This window comes from Stegostoma tigrinum, chromosome 1 (assembly GCF_030684315.1).
Source record: "Stegostoma tigrinum isolate sSteTig4 chromosome 1, sSteTig4.hap1, whole genome shotgun sequence".
In the NCBI taxonomy this organism is placed as follows: domain Eukaryota; kingdom Metazoa; phylum Chordata; class Chondrichthyes; order Orectolobiformes; family Stegostomatidae; genus Stegostoma; species Stegostoma tigrinum.
This window is the reverse complement of record NC_081354.1, coordinates 24,810,706-24,826,999: the sequence shown is the minus strand read 5'-3', so window position 1 is coordinate 24,826,999 and position 16,294 is coordinate 24,810,706.

Genomic DNA, 16,294 nt, shown 5'->3' with positions numbered 1-16,294 from the left:
GGTTGCTGATGATAATGCATTCACTTGTGGCCAAGGATCACTGAAGAATCCAGATGGCAGGAGGTGGACTGTGATCAGAGATAATGGGAACTGCAGATGCTAAAGAATCTAAGATAACAAAGTGTGGGGCTGGATGAACACAGCAGGCCAAGCAGCATCTTAGGAGCACAAAAGCCGACGTTTCGGGCCCAGACCCTTCATCAGAAAAGGGGGAGGGGAAGAGGATTTTTCTCTCCTTTTCCACCCTACCCCCCTCTCTGATGAAGGGTCTGGGCTCGAAACGTCAGCTTTTGTGCTCCTAAAATGCTGCTTGGCCTACTGTGTTCATCCAGCCCCACACTTTGTTATCTTGGCAGGAGGTGGATTGTCAGGCAGAGGTAATGGGGGATGAGATCAGCATCATGGAAGGGGTACTGTTCCTAGTAGCCTCCTCTTCACGATTCCAGGCTTCTCAACACAGGTACTGAGTATTTTTGAACTGCGCTGAGAAGGCCACAAGGAACCCAACGGGGTTTCTGTCTTCCCACAGGGAAAATTAAGTGGCTTGCAATTGGGTTAATATCAGCAGCTCTGGGATGAGACTCTTAAATAGCCCTTAATTACCACGTTAAGGGCCCAGTTCGTAGCAGACCTAGATATCTGCCCCAACACCAAACCCACCTCGGGGAAGCCTTTACCTTCCACCCATTACCCCTGTTTCTCTCTCCAAAGATGCTGATCGATCTCTTGAGTTTTGCCCCACATTTCCTGTTCTTATTTTACTTGAAAGGCATGAGGAATGAGAGACTTCAGTTTTGTGGGGACGGTCGAGAAAGGGGAGATGTAATAGAGATGCTTAAAAATGTAGAAAGTTTTATTTGAGTAAATATGCAAGGACCATTTCTACCACGGGCAAGTTGCTAACCAAATGGCATAGGTTTAAGATAATTGACAGAAGAATCAGAGGGGAGATGAAAAGGTTCTTTTTCGTACAGCTTGTTGTTATGATCAGGAATCCTTCCTGTAAGATTATTGGCCATCGAATTAAAAGTAACCTTCAAAAGTTAACTAGATATATACCTGAAACAGTTCTCAGGGAAAAGTCATTTGTAAAATGATTGAGAATGAGATTCTTTTACAAATGAAGCAAATGCAAAGGGGAAAGCAGTTCCCTGGAAATGAGGTGGAAGCAGATTCAAATAAGGCAGTCAAGAGGATATTAAATGATTATTTGAATAGAAACAATGCAGGGTTAAGAGAAATTTGCTGGAGAATGCACTAAGCCATATCACTAATTTACAGAGCCATTGTAGACAAAATGGACCAAATGACCTGACTCTGCATTGTAACAATTCTGGGGTTGATTCCAAGAAGACTACCAATTACATGATGGGCTGAATGGCCTTGTAATCTGCTTTGTTTCAGTATTCTATATGCACAGAAATGTATAAACAGAGGCCCAGATATACAATTACATAATGGCAATGCCACAGTTACACACACCTACTGCCACTGATACACATGCAGTTATACCATATGCAATTTTCCAAGAAAGCTGAATTTGTATAAATTAAATGGGCTTAGCTCCTTCTAATAATAGTTTATAGCACTTTTATAGTACTACAAAAATCGTTATGTTTTAGCACAAAATTTGTGACAGCCCAACAAAAAACAATCATGTCAGAATTCTTCTCCAAGCTTAAAGTAATTTCACTTTTGTGTTTGATTCCCAATCCTTTATTATTCTGTGTTTACAATAGGCCATTTCTTAAAATGTATTTCTGAACATAAATTCAACAAGGTGTGTGGCAGAAAATTCCATATTTTCAAACATTTCTGAGTAAAAATGGGTCTTAATACCGTCCGCTTTAATTCTTTGTGTGATTGACTTGATTCTGTGCCCTTTCATTACTTGCTAAACGGTGGAAACATTTTACCATTATTTACCTGATCATAGCCCTCTTTAACTTTGAATGTCTCCATTAGGCAATTCTACGTCCTTCTCAGCCATTAACCATGGTGAAAAATCTTTGGAACTCTCTCTCCATAATGGAAACTTTTCATTTCTGAGAACATCCTAATAAAAGTATACTGCAGTTTCCATGTTGTTCCCAGAATGCAGTGTCCAATTTCAGTCTAACTCAGGCTTTATGGAACTACTTCTGTACTTTAGAACTTCCAGAAAGAAAAGCAAAGGCTCTTCTCATGCCTTTATCTATTTATGCTACCATCTTTGATGATATAGTATTTGCCCTCCAGTGTTCCTCTACTTTATTTAATATTTTACCTTTCCCTTCCTTACTTCACATCCAGAATGCATTGTTTCCTGTTCTTTTGTGTGTTACTTGTTTGGATTTTAATGTGTTACTTGTATTGGTGGTTTGAAGCACAGTGAGAATATTGAATATAAGGTGGCATATGCAGAAAGCCAATGGCTATTAAAGGGCTGCTGCCCCAATTTAAGGAGCTGGAAGATTCAAGTATCCTCGCAGAATGAAGAGCTGAAAAAGTACGAGTAAAGCTGCTCCTATTGAGGTTACAAGCTAATGCTGGAGACGCAGTAAAGGTTTTTACTCTTTAGCATCCTTTTGAAACAGTCGGGGAAAGGCAACCAAAAAGTTAACCTGGTTTGTCATAAACCTGGGTGATGGGAAAGCGGGAGAAATAATATTTCTCATGTGGATGGTTCAAGTGGACTGCTTTCACACTCTAATTTGAAGAATTACTGCAATTTGTATTTGAAAGATTACATATTTTTTGCTCACCCTTTATTGTTTATTACCACATCATGCGTGGATACCAAGGGCAGAATTTTAAACATTTCCCCCCATTATAAGCTTGCTGCCTGAAGCACGTAATCAGGCAGGACAGTAGCTGGGGTACCATGACACCATCCTCGCTGTTCTCTGATTAGGGCTGTGTTGATTTCTGTCATGGACAGCATTCCTACCATATCACCAAATGCCTACTTCCGGACTTTATGGCATCGCTGCTAGTATTCACTTAATGGAGGGTGAGGGATTCATTCAGCCATGAGTTTGATGCGTGGAGTATTTACCCAGGCAGCATCAATGATGAGTAGAGATCTCTGCCCTAAGTAAGGTCATTTGGATGGCACATGGTGGTCCTTGCAGCTAATACAAATTTTGATGTGTATTTGAAAGCAATTGGTGAGTACCCTACTCTGATTATTCCCCCATAACACAAACTCTGGATTCAACCATGCACCGACAATCCACGCACAGCAGCACATTTGTATGGGACAGCATGCATGAGGTATCGTATTCGCAAAGTACTTTTCTTCATGGTTGCTCTTGAAGAGGGAAATGGCTCCAGTGCCTCAAATTTACGTGCATCATTCACACCTTGCTGTAGCAAATTAACAGGCCAAATACTTGCACTTGGGTAGATAAGCAGCTGAATTGCAGGAGGCAAAATTGGGAGTTACCATAAGACCATGAGACCATAAGACATAGGAGTGGAAGTAAGGCCATTTGGCCCATCAAGTCCACTCTGCCATTTAAATCATGGCTGATGGGCATTTCAACTCCACTTCCCTGCACTCCCCCGTAGCCCTTGGTTCCTTGTGAGATCAAGAATTTGTCGATCTCTGCCTTGAAGGCATCTAACGTCCCGGCCTCCACTGCACTCCTTGGCAATGAATTCCACAAGCCCACCACTCTCTGGCTGAAGAAATGTTACAGAACGAGGATTGACAAAATCAAGCAAGGAAAACAGTTCGCTGTAGTGAAACTCTCACATCCAAGTTAACAATGGAAGATAAAAGCCAGGGCTTTTTCTCAAAGTATATAGAGTTGGTGAATAACTTATAGATATTGAAGACAATAGTTTGAAAAGGTTTAAAGATTTGATTGGAGAAGATAGTAAATTTAATTGTGCAACAAAAAAATGAGCCAAGTATGTGGCCTTTCCAATGTTCGTTAAAGATTCTTCTATTGTTGCTTTGTAAAAACTATAAAATGTATTGGAAGTGACATAGATCAGGATGTGAGCAGTTTTAACTCTGATTTAGTACAAAGTTGCCACACAGCTTCAAGTTTTATATGTTTCAGCCCGGAGCAATAATGAAGACAATCATAAATATCCACTAATTGACAACCTGCAAGCATGATAGACTGGCATCACCGTGTTAACTGACAATGAATGTTTTGTGTTAGGAAGATTTGCAGAGAAAAACTGTAGTAGCGCAGATTGCTTGTAAGGTTTCAGTGCATTAGTGAGAGATAAATGACATCCTCAACGCAGTTTTTACTGTTACAAAACTGAGTTAGAAGCCAATACTGATAACTCACACAGGCCATGCAGAGATATCTCATGACAAAGAGTACATGATGAAAGATTAAAGGGAGAAAGTGCCCTTTGAAGGATAAAATTCGGACTATTCACAGTTCTGATAACGTTATTGCTTTAACTCTCAACTCTGATCTGGCTTGATCTAAACCTTCGCACTTCTTCCAATCTATTACTGGAAACCTGTGGCCTTTACCAGAGGGCTGTACCCAGTGGTATAGCGTTTCCCAGAGGAAAACAAGAGGAGAAAGGCAGAAAAGACTCTATACAGTATACGTGATACATTTTTCTGAAAAAGTCTGGGCTTTGTACTGGTATAAAACCTGAGCCTGTTTCCAGTTTTTTTCTGAATGTAAAGTAAAGGTCGTCAATGTTCTTCATCCAGATGTGGAAAGTTTGACTTTCCCTCTGAATTTCAAGCTATTACTCTAAACAGGACGCCTCATGCAGAGGTTCAATGCTATTATTAGTATCTCTTGAGCACATGTGACAATAAAGCTCATTCAGTTCTATCAGAAATGGTAAGATGTGTTGGCTGGTTCCAGACAAAGAATGATATGGTAGGAATGCTGTCCATGACAGCAACCACCCCACACCTAAACAGAGCACAGCGAGGATGGTGTCGTGGTACCCAAGCTACTGCCCTGCCTGATTAAGTGCTCCAAGCAGTAAGCTTATAATGGGGGGAAATGTTTAAAATTCTGCCCTTGGTATCCATGCATGATGTGGTAATAAACAATAAAGGGTGAGCAAAAAATGTGTAATCTAGGATAGAAACAAAATATATCCTGAAATCCTGTGCATCTTGCTCATTTCCTTATTGCACTGAGATCAGAAATCAGTTGCATCACAAACTTGTTTTGTCTCAGGCTATCAAAGCTGTTAATCTTTTTATGTCCCTTGATCTTCTGATCCTCCATTATATACAGGCTCTCAGGACTCAAGCTAGCAAGCACCTAACAAGCATTTTTTGATTGACCTGCCAACCTGCATGCTTCAATTGTGTCAATGTGCCACATGAGGGTCATTGGGTTTTTTACCTCAATAATACAATAACACCGAAAAAAACTCCTTGGCTAAACAGTGTGTGAATGCAGGAAGGATTAAAGGTCGTTTGGTCAACCTCAATTTTCTTCTTGTCTACAGAAAAGCACATTTACATAGCACTATTAATGTTATGAAATTCCTAAAGGTACTTCATTGAGATATTTCATTGAGGTATCAATGCACCAGATGGCAAAAGATTAAGGTGAGGAGCAAATGGTTTAGAAGAGATCTGAGAAAAAAAAATCACCCAGATGGTGGTAGAAATATAGAATGTGCTGCCTGATAGGGTGGTGGAAGCAAATACTCTTCTGGCATTTAAGAAGCATCTGGATGAGTATATAAAATGCCAGGGTTACAGGCCAAGTGCAGATAAATAGGATGAGTATTGTTTGGTTTTTGTTGATCAACATAGACATGGTGGGCCAAACGTTCTGTTTCTATGCTGTATGGCTCGTCATTAAGGCTCATACAGGTGAGCATGCTATTCCTCTTGGTTTACTGTTGAGCACAGACACAATGACTCCCTCTAGAATCATGAATCTCTGCACTTTTTGAACATCTTAATTGCATTGAAAGGTGAAAGTCACCACTTGTCCTCGCCATCAAACCCCTTCAACCACAAATCCCATTCCGTAACCCTACCGCTCACCTGTGTGTGGCTCCATCTTTGATCTATGGCCTTGGATGGGTATTGTACCAGGAACAACCACCATCTTCCCAATGGTTGGGTAGACCAGTAGTTTGGGAGCCTGGTCTGGGATATGGTGTAATACTAACAGCACGGGTTCAATTTCTGCATTGGCTGAGCTTATCGTGAAGGATACTGCTTCTCAAACACTCCCCTGCTCTGGGGAGTGGTGCCCCTCAGGATAAACCACCACCAAATGTAGGAGTAACCCTATGTCTAGTAGGAATGTTGTGACTTTTGGCTGTGTACAGAAGAGCTAACGGATACTGAGTGGTAGGACCTGCAGTTCTTAATCCTGGGGAATACACATTACTAGCCCATCAAATACTGCAGTACAAGATGTAGCAGTCCTTTCTAAACAGATGAAAATTAGAGAGGTATTTCCTCCCTCTCCTTATCTACCTTTCGTAGGGACTGCTCACTCCATGACTTCCTCATCTGCTCCACACTCCCCACCATACCCGGCACCCTTCCCTGCAACAACAGGAGGTGCTACACCTCCCCCTCACTTCCATCCAAAGGTCCAGACAGTCTTTCCAAATCCACAGAGATTTACTTGTATATCTTCTTGTATAGCTCCCGATGTGGCCTCTTCTACCTCGGTGAGACCAATTGCAGACTCTGTGATTGATTCCTGGAGCATCTGCGCCCTGTACATTAATTTCAACAACACCTTCCGGTTGCCAACCATTTTCACTACCCTCCCACTCCCTGGGTGACATGTCCAACCTGGGCATCCTCCAATGCCACAATGACGCCACCAGCAAACTGGAGGAGCAGCTCCTCATATTCTGTCTTGGGAGCCTACAGCCCGATGGCCTCAACATAGAATTCACCAGATTCTAAATCCCCCCAGCCCTGGCCTTAACCCATGTCCAACCCTCCCTCTTATCCCCATCTCCTTGACCTGACACAACCTGCCCATCTTCTCTCCCACATGTCCTCCCCAGCCATCCCACTGACATATCTTCACAACCCTCTACCTGCACCCATCTGTCACCATCTCACCTACCTTCCCCAGCCCCACTCCCTCTATTTATTTCCGAGCTTCCTTCAGCCCTCTCCAGTACTGGCAAAGGGTGTAAACCTGAAATGTTGACTTTCCTGCTGCTCTGATGTTGACATAACCTGTTGCGTTCCTCTAGCTCCTGACTTTCAGTAAAGCGTTTGGTAAGGTTCCCCACGGTAGGCTATTGCATAAAATACGGAGTCATGGGATTGGGGGTGATTTAACGGTTTGAATCAAAAATTGGCTAGTTGAAAGAAGACAGAGGGTGAATGTTGATGGGAAATGTTAATCCTAGAGTGCAGTTACTCGTGGTGCACCACAAGGATCAGTTTTGGGGATACTGTTGTTTGTCATTTTTATAAATGACCTGGATGAGGGCGTAGAAGTATGGGTTGTAAATTTGCAGATGAGACTAAAGTCAATGGAGTTGTGGATAGTGCGGAAGGATGTTGCAGGTTACAGAGGGACATAGATAAGCTGCAGAGATGGACTGAGAGGTGGCAAATGGAGTTTAATGCGTAAAATTGTGAGGTGATTCGCTTTGGAAGGAGTAACAGGAATGCAGAGTACTGGGCTAATGGTAAGATTCCCGATAGTGTGGATGAGTAGAGAGATCTTGGTGTCCATGTACATAGATCCCTGAAAGTTGCCACCCAGGTTTTTAGGTTTGTTAAGAAGGCGTACAGTGTGTTAGGTTTTATTGGTAGAGGGATTGAGTTTCTGAGCCATGAGGTCATGTTGCAGCTGTACAAAACTCTGGTGTGGCCGCACTTGGAGTACTGTGTACAGTTCTGGTTGCCACATTCTCGGAAAGATGTGGAAGCATTGGAAAGGGAGCAGAGGAGATTTACCAGGATGTTGCCTGTTATGGAGGGAAGGTCTTATGAGGAAAGGCTGAGCGACTTGAGGCTGTTTTCGTTAGAAGAAGGCTAAGAGGTGACCTAATAGAGACATACAAGATGATCAGAGGATTAGACAGGTGGACAGTGAGAGCCTTTTTCCTCAGGTAGTGATGGCTAACACGAGGGGACATAGCTTTAAATTGAGGGATGATAGATATAGGACAGAAGTCAGAGGTAGGTTCTTTACTGAGAGAGTAGGAAGGGCGAGGAATGCCCTGCCTGCAACAGTAGTAGACTCATCAAGTTTAAGGGCATTTAAATGGTCATTGGATAAACATATGGATGATAATGGCATAGTGTAGATTAGATGGGCTTCAGTTTGGTTTCATAGGTTGGCACAATATAGAGGGACGAAGGGCCTGTACTGCACTGTAGAGTTCTATCTTCTATGTTCTACTGTGTTGGATCTGACTTCAGCATCTGCAGATCTTGCTGTTTTGGAGCTCATGCTGCTGTCTAGCCAGTGCCCAGCACTCCTCACGTCCACAAGATTACAAACATTGTTGCTGACATATCCTACTTTCTCACATGACTGTTTGTAACCTGCAGCATAGATACCTGGCCAGAACCGTCAGGGTCTTGCCCCTATCTCCTGCTGTAATTCAAACTGAAACCCCTGAGAAATGATAGAGTTTTGCCTTTTCCCTGGGGTATTCAGCCAAATGCTGCAGAGATTATGCTAGGCAGTAAAGGGTACCATAATCAAAATTCTACAGAAGTATTGGAGCATCATTGATAGATACTGTCCTGATTTCTGAGATACTTCACTGAATATGAAAAAGCAGCCCAATATCAACAGACCTTAACATTTTTATAGTGCTGTTAATGTAATAAAACATTCCAAGTTGCTTCACAGGGCTGTTTTCAAGTAACGTTTGATGCCAAGCCACCGAAAGAAACATCAGGACAGAAAACCAAAAGCTTAGTCAAAATAGCAGAGTTTTAGGAGAGGTTATAGGAGGAGAGATCACTCATGTAATTTTGATCAAAAATTTTTTTACCTGACGTTGGGTGATCATCTGTTTAAGAACAAGGTGTCTCTAAAAGACTTGCTGCTAACAAGTTGTGATGTGATCAAGCAGTGTGGAAATAAAGCGTAGTTGACAAAAAGTAAATAAGAAGTCAATTATACGTGCAACAGTTAAAGAATGCAGCTCACATGTCCTTCTAGGATAGTTAGGGATAAGCAACAAATCTCGCTCTTGCTAGTGATGCTCATTTTCCAAAAATGAATAATAAAAGACAATTAAAATCTATGCTTAAGAGGCCAGGATTACAGTTGTGTAGATATGTCTGACTTGTAGGACTTGAAGAGCTTACACAGATAGTAAGGGGTGAGGCCGAGGCTGGATTTGAAAACAAGAATGACGAATTAAAAAATGGGGCATTATTTAACTCAAGGCCACGATTGGTTAATCAGAACATGTGTGATGGATGAATGGGAACTGGTGCGAGTTAGAGCATAGCAGCAGAATTTTTAATGGCCTTGAGTTTGAACAGGTGAGATGTGGGAGACAGGCCAGGAGCACATTGAAAGGGTATATTCTATCAAAGGCATAGACTAAATTTTCAGCACTGGGTTTTTTGGTTGGAGACAGCTGGGGAGGTGGTTGGGGAAGTGTCCAAAGAAAGCAGGAATCTGCAAGATGACTAGCTGAGAGTGTGGTGTGGAGGGAAGACTGAGAGGCAACACCCTGACTGAGTGGAAATGGGATGGTCACAAATGGTCTGTGTGGAGACAGATCCGCCAAAAAGGGGGCTGATGGGAAGGCAACAAGGGTATTTGTGGATTTAAGATACTCAAGGGGCATAGGGACAGACAGGGTTTAATGTGGGGAGATGGGGTGCTGCAAGTGAGTGAAAAAGATAGCGAGTGTATAAGAGGAATGGGGGATAAAAGGAGACCTTAAGGAGGTGGGTAAGATTGGGAAGCTGCATGACAGATTAGGTGGAGGGAAGCTGCCATAAAAAACAGTTTCAATCTGTCAAAAAGGAAACACAATGCCAATGAGGAGCTAGGCAAACTTTTATTCACTTAAGTAGTGGATTTCTTGCAAATAGATGTGGAATCTCTTGCTTGAGGCTACATACGTTCAGGAGCTAAATGGGAGAAAATGTATAGGACGTTCTTAACTAAACTTAAATCAGAGATTGAGATCTAAAACAAAAATAGAAATTGCTGTAAAAGCTCAGCCAGTCTGGCAGCATCTGTGAAGAGGAATCAGAGTTAGAAATCAGAAATCCAATGGCCCTTCCTCAGAACTACGAAAACAGAGGAAGGCTCGCTGGACCCAAAATACTAACCCTGATTTCTCGTCACAGATGATGCCAGACCTGCTGATCTTTTCCAGCAATTTATGTTTTTGTTTCTGATTTACAGCATTCATAGTCATTTTGGTTTTGATTAATATCTAAGATGGAGTAAAAGGGCAGCAACTTCTAAAATATTCTATCCATGTTCATATTTGGTAGGAACATGAATTGCGACTCCACCAATACATGGAAAGTATGCTTAGGGTGATGGTATTTTATGTGTAGCAGTGTCAATTATTTTGAAAGAAAGAAACTTTTGCTAATTGTGCCAATTTAAATACTTTGTTATCTAGGAAACCAGTATTTTCCTCACGTTTTGTGGCTTTAATTCGAATGGTGTTTATCATTTTTGGAGATATTGATAAATCCCTTTAATTCTGGTTCTGCGTGAGTCTAAAAGTAATACATGACAACACAAATACTGAAGGCCGTATTATTTTGTGACTGCTTCACTTAATAAACGGATTGGTGAGAATCAAAAAAGGGCCCCGGTAAATCAAAATTCGATCCTGAAAATCACACAGTAGCCCTCAAGTGGATTGAGTCCTTGAACAAAAAAAACCTGAAAAACATCACATTTTTTAAAAAAGCCAACAGTCTGTAACCAAATAAAAATTGCTGAATCATGTGAAACACAAAATCTTCGTGTAACATTATGCAGTTCATTTTCCTATATAAATTAGTTCTGGACTTTAACGTCCTTAGTTAATTTATTTCCTATTCATTAATCTGAAAATTGTGCCAGTAAACATGGCTTCATGTCATGTATTTGGTGCTGATATAGGAGCAAGTTAAGGTTAAATGAGAAAAGCATCTAAATGCACTGTTGGGAGCATTTTGTCATGAAATCTGCTCAAATTTACGATTCCTGCTGCAATACGACACTCTCAATCTGTCTTTTTCTGTTTTTTTTTCTATTGGCAGTCAGCATCATCAGAAAAGCTTGGCTGTCTCTCTCTCTCTTAACCTTTAAAATGAGGAGTCTTCAGGTACTCACGAGGAGTGAAGTATAGGCTGCTGTCATTGGAGCTGTTTGTGGACTTTGCACAGAAATTATTTTATGTATTTATTAAAGCTTCCTTACATAAGCAAGTGGTCTCTGGAGTATAATCCAGGGAATGACCACAACAGTGGAAACTCATATCCTGATCATTACAAACTCAGCATTTCAGTCTGTTTGTGACAGATGATGACCGTGATGGCAACTTAGGCCCTCAATGGAGGATATACTTTACAATCATATTTGAACTCCTGGTAATGTTTCTTTTCCCTGATGGAAATGACTGAGTTAAAGCCCGTTGCTTTTATTAATGTCCCTGTCTGTACTTGAATCCTGTTATCTCTTCAGTTAGGTTCACCAATCAGGTGAAATGGTTGAGATTTTATCGCTGGTGATGTCATTTGGAGACCACTTGGGTGTTTAAAGCTGTTTCCAGTGGTAACAAAAAAGAAACTCAAATGTTTTTGATTTACAGCACAGACATAACGGATTGCAAAGATTGTCAATCATCCAAGTTGCAGTAAGCAATGCGCTTGAACGAATCGGCTGACTGATCTTGTACAGATGCAAAAAATGTGTCTTTTTTTGTTTATTTTTGGAAGTCATTGAGAACAGATTTTTATTTGAACATTTCCCCCTCCTCAACACCAATTTTGATATTTTGGGAGTTGCACAAATATCACTCTTTGACTCTTTTTTTCCCCCGAATTTAATTGTAACTGTTTGTTTAATAATCCTTTGGTCTTGCAGTTCTTTGATCAAAAGCAAGTTCTCACCCAGTTCCTTCTGGACAAAAAAAATGACAATGTTATTAATGACAGCACAACATCTGGGGATTTAAATCATATTGGGACATCGATGATGCTGGAAATGTCAATGTGGAATATATTTCCCCTAGCTGTGTGATTTATAAGGTTTCTGTATAGCAAGAAGCAATAGCAGAGGCGTATCTTTCTGTCACTGCTAATTCAGCAGCAGGCAAGTACAAATGATTTAACATGCAACTGTGTGCCATCAAAGTTTTGCTGAAATTCCCCGGTGTTTTCTTTATGTCATTCTTTGCTTTAAACAGTTCCTGAATCAGGGACTATGTGGTGTACCAAGAACACCCACCTGGATATTTCTACTACCTACATGATAAAAGGTGTGATTTATAGATAGTATATTTGAAATGGAGGTAAGCATACCATACAAGTTATTTCTCTATGTGTTTTACAAAGTTTTTTACAGTGTTGGATGCCATCAAGGTTGAAAAGTGACAGAGAGAATAAAATGCATCAAGAAGTAATACCTACATGCTCCCCAATTTAAAACCCATTCAAACATGTAATGCAATTGGCACTTAGAAAGTACAATTGAGAAAAGTTAATGTTTACATACATGTTTCTTCAAAACTTAATAACAGGGCATGTGTCATCAGGAGGAAAATTGGCACTGATTGATTTCCTTCAATTTCATCTATTTCCTTCCTTTAGGGAGGGAAACTGCCATCCCTGTCTCCTCTGGCCGAGGTGTGACTCCAGACCCACAACAATGTGGTTGACTCTTAACTGCCCTCTAAGCAATTAAGGACTGGCAACAAATGCTGCCTGGCTAGTGATGCCCTCATCTTGCGAATTTTTTTTTTAAATTCCATTCGATCTCCAAAATATTGATAATTCAAACTGATGCATGTGGTGTTATGGTTTTCTGATTAAAGACTTCTTTGTAAATATATAACAAATTGTAGAGTTAGTTTTGAAAAGTGGAACTTTGTTCATTTGAGACACGAAAACTACTCCTTATACTCTCATAAATTGACTCAATTTCCAGAACTGGGGTCGCAATTTAAAGATACCGAGTAGGCCATTTGGGACTGAGATGAGAAATTTCATCACCTGGAGAGTGTTGAGCCTATGGATTATTTATCATAGGAAATGATTAAGGCCAGAACATTGAATGTTTTCAAGGAGTTTCATATAGGATTTAGAGTTAAAGGGACAAAGGTGTTGGGGGAGAAAGTGGTAACAGTGTACTGAGTTAACTGAAAGTGGGAACAGTGTACTGACCAGCCGTGATCTTATTTCATGGTGGGGCAGGCTTGAAAGTTTGGCTGTCCCATTCTGTCCTATTTTCTCTGTTTTTATCAAAGCAAAATAGCATGGGATGCTGGAAATCTGAAACAAACCCTAGAACAGGGGTTATTGGATCCAAAACATTTCTTTGTTTTCTCTCCACTGATGCTGCCAGACCTGCTGAGCTGCTCCAGTAAATTCTGTTTTTGGTACAGTTTATTAGCCTTTATTTGTAAATCCTGCAAGTTGCACATCCAGGGAGTGGATGACAGTGTAGTGCTCATTTGATGATATTGGGAACAAGACAAAATCCACAAGTCCTCCCTGAGTGCCACTGGGTGGAAATATATTTGGACCACAATGAGAAGTCCCAGACCCAATCTAGGGCAGATTGGTACTGTAGCCACTCGAGAGTACACTAAGTCTGCTTAAAACTTTTCGACTGTTTCACTAAAGACTGGTATGAGGCCGAAAGAGAAGGCATGACACATGTTAAAAACAGAGGATATAAGACATTGAATAGATTATTTTTTGGTTTTTCTGTGTGTTCCTGAGTTATGAACTTAGTTTGGGTAAAAAAAACTTCTTACAGGCTTGAATAGTACAGGCTATGGTTGAGCACACTTAGGCCATTGTCCACCAGTGTTTCTTTTGAATCGATAAACTCAATATTCATACTTACTTCATTAAGACTTTATTCAACTTCATGAGCAAATGTTAGTTCATGTGGGATTTGACTCCATTTAAGAGCTTTTATGCCTTTCTTATTGGAGTTACTTTCACACATGCAAATATATACACACATTCACACACATTTCAGGAGGGGTAGTACCCAGATCTAGCAGTTAACCTTGGAAAAAAATGCGGTGCATTGAAGATGAATTTAAAACATCTAATTGGGTTAATTGATTCCTGTTTATATGAACTCCAAGAAGTTCACTTTATTTGCTGTGTCTTTGCTTATACATGGGAGTACAGATATGCTTACCATGTCACAAACATCTTCTCATCAGACCAGATGGGAGAGTGATTGTATATGGCAAGCCTTATGAATTGGTTAAATATGTCTACTTATAAATGTAGCATTCCACAGTATATCTGAAGTGAGCCAAATATAAAATAAACAGACAGTACAATTCTGTTCAGTAAATCAACCTGGTTTCAATATTTTCACAGCTGTATCAACACACTGGGCAGTATTGCATCAAGCTGTAAAGTTAAGGGTATTTTTCTCACTCCATTAACTTATGAGATCTAGTGATCAGCATCATGTTTCATTTAATACATTCTTTTCAAACCTCAATATCTGTGACAAGAATTGACATAACACTAAATATGAGTTAGCCACGGAGCTAAAGGACGAAAGAAGTGGAAGACAGGGAACACTATGTGCATGGTGAAATGAGGCATCTGGATAATTTTCCTTTGGCTTTATTGTATAATCCTTTTGGTCTGGTTTCACCATCTCTCAGTCAACTAATTTAAAGGTTTACTCATGCTTTCATTCTGTGAGGAGATCATCAGTTTACTACAGGATAGTCCTGTAACAGATGTCATGTAGGAGTGTGCTGCTGAATGTCTTATGTGGGAAATGTCTATGAATAACCAGAGAATTCATTGAGTGTGAATGGAAGTTTCTGCTAAAAGGAAGAAATCTCTAACACCACTGATGTGCCCACAGCAATTCATCATCATAATATTGGAAAAAGCTACTGTCTCTTTCTCTCTCTCTCTCTCTTTCTAGAATACATCTGGTGTTTACAACACTTAAATTTCTGTGCTGAAGATTTTTAAATTAAAGTTTGCATCATAAAATATTAAATTCCAGCTGAATTGTCATTCTATATTCACCTTTAATAGGGACATTCATAAAATATAGATCTTTCCAATGCAGCTTGAATAAAACCACTTTCACTAGTAAGACACATGTACTGAGGCACCCATCATCTCTCTGACAGAGCAGCCCTATGGTCTGGTAGAACTATGGTGACTTTACCTTTATCTTTTACTTACACATATATCATGGTTGGAATTTATGTTAAATCAATATCTAACAGTGTAATGATTACGTTAACCAACATTAAACTGCATATATCGAATAAAGAACAATAGTTTAAAATACTAGTTTTTGACCCACTCTATTTAATTTCGAATGGTCTTTAAAATTCACATTATGATTGCTTCTAACTGGAGTTACCGTTACTCTGAGGGCATTAATTAATCCTGTCACAATAAATGGATCATGTTATGTCTCATACCTGCACACACCACTCCATGGGTTCCCATATCAATTTGTGCCTTTTCGCTTAATTTAAATGGCCCCTTATGCCATGATATGCTTTAAAATAACCTTTACTGCCGCTCATATTTCTCATGTCAAGTTGTGAGCCTATTCATTACCCTTAACTGTCCAGTTTATTTCAATGATTTGAAGGGCAGCATTTTTAAGTATGTTATCACGTTTGACAATTCCTCTTGACGCTTTCGACAGTTTCCTTTGACAATTGCTTTTGACAGTTTCGGCAGTTAGTTTTGACTGCTCATTTGACAATTAGTGAGTTTATATACTTGTTTACATACATTCATTGCTAGTTTTTACAATTCCAAAGGGCACCTGAACTCCCTCAAAGTTGCCTTGTAGCCATACCCAAAGTGGTATATATATGCCCAAAAAAGATACCCTCATTGTCCCAACAATACTATAGGTTTTCGTCCTGTAGCTAACAAGTCTAATATGCCCACTTTAAGTCACTTTGAGATACCCAGGTCACCAAATTTACTCTGGAGTGGAGGCAGCTGCCTGTAGAAAGCTGCTTTTGTAAGTCTGATTGTGTGAAATGTCACCTACCCCAATTTGCATTCTGTGAAAAAGACAGGTGCAGTGTTTGGGGGTGACACTTAATTTGGCGACAAGTACCGTTTTTGCCACAGCAGAGATCCCTTTTGTCATGGTGAAAATCCAATCCTTACAATCAACGAGGCTTTAGCATT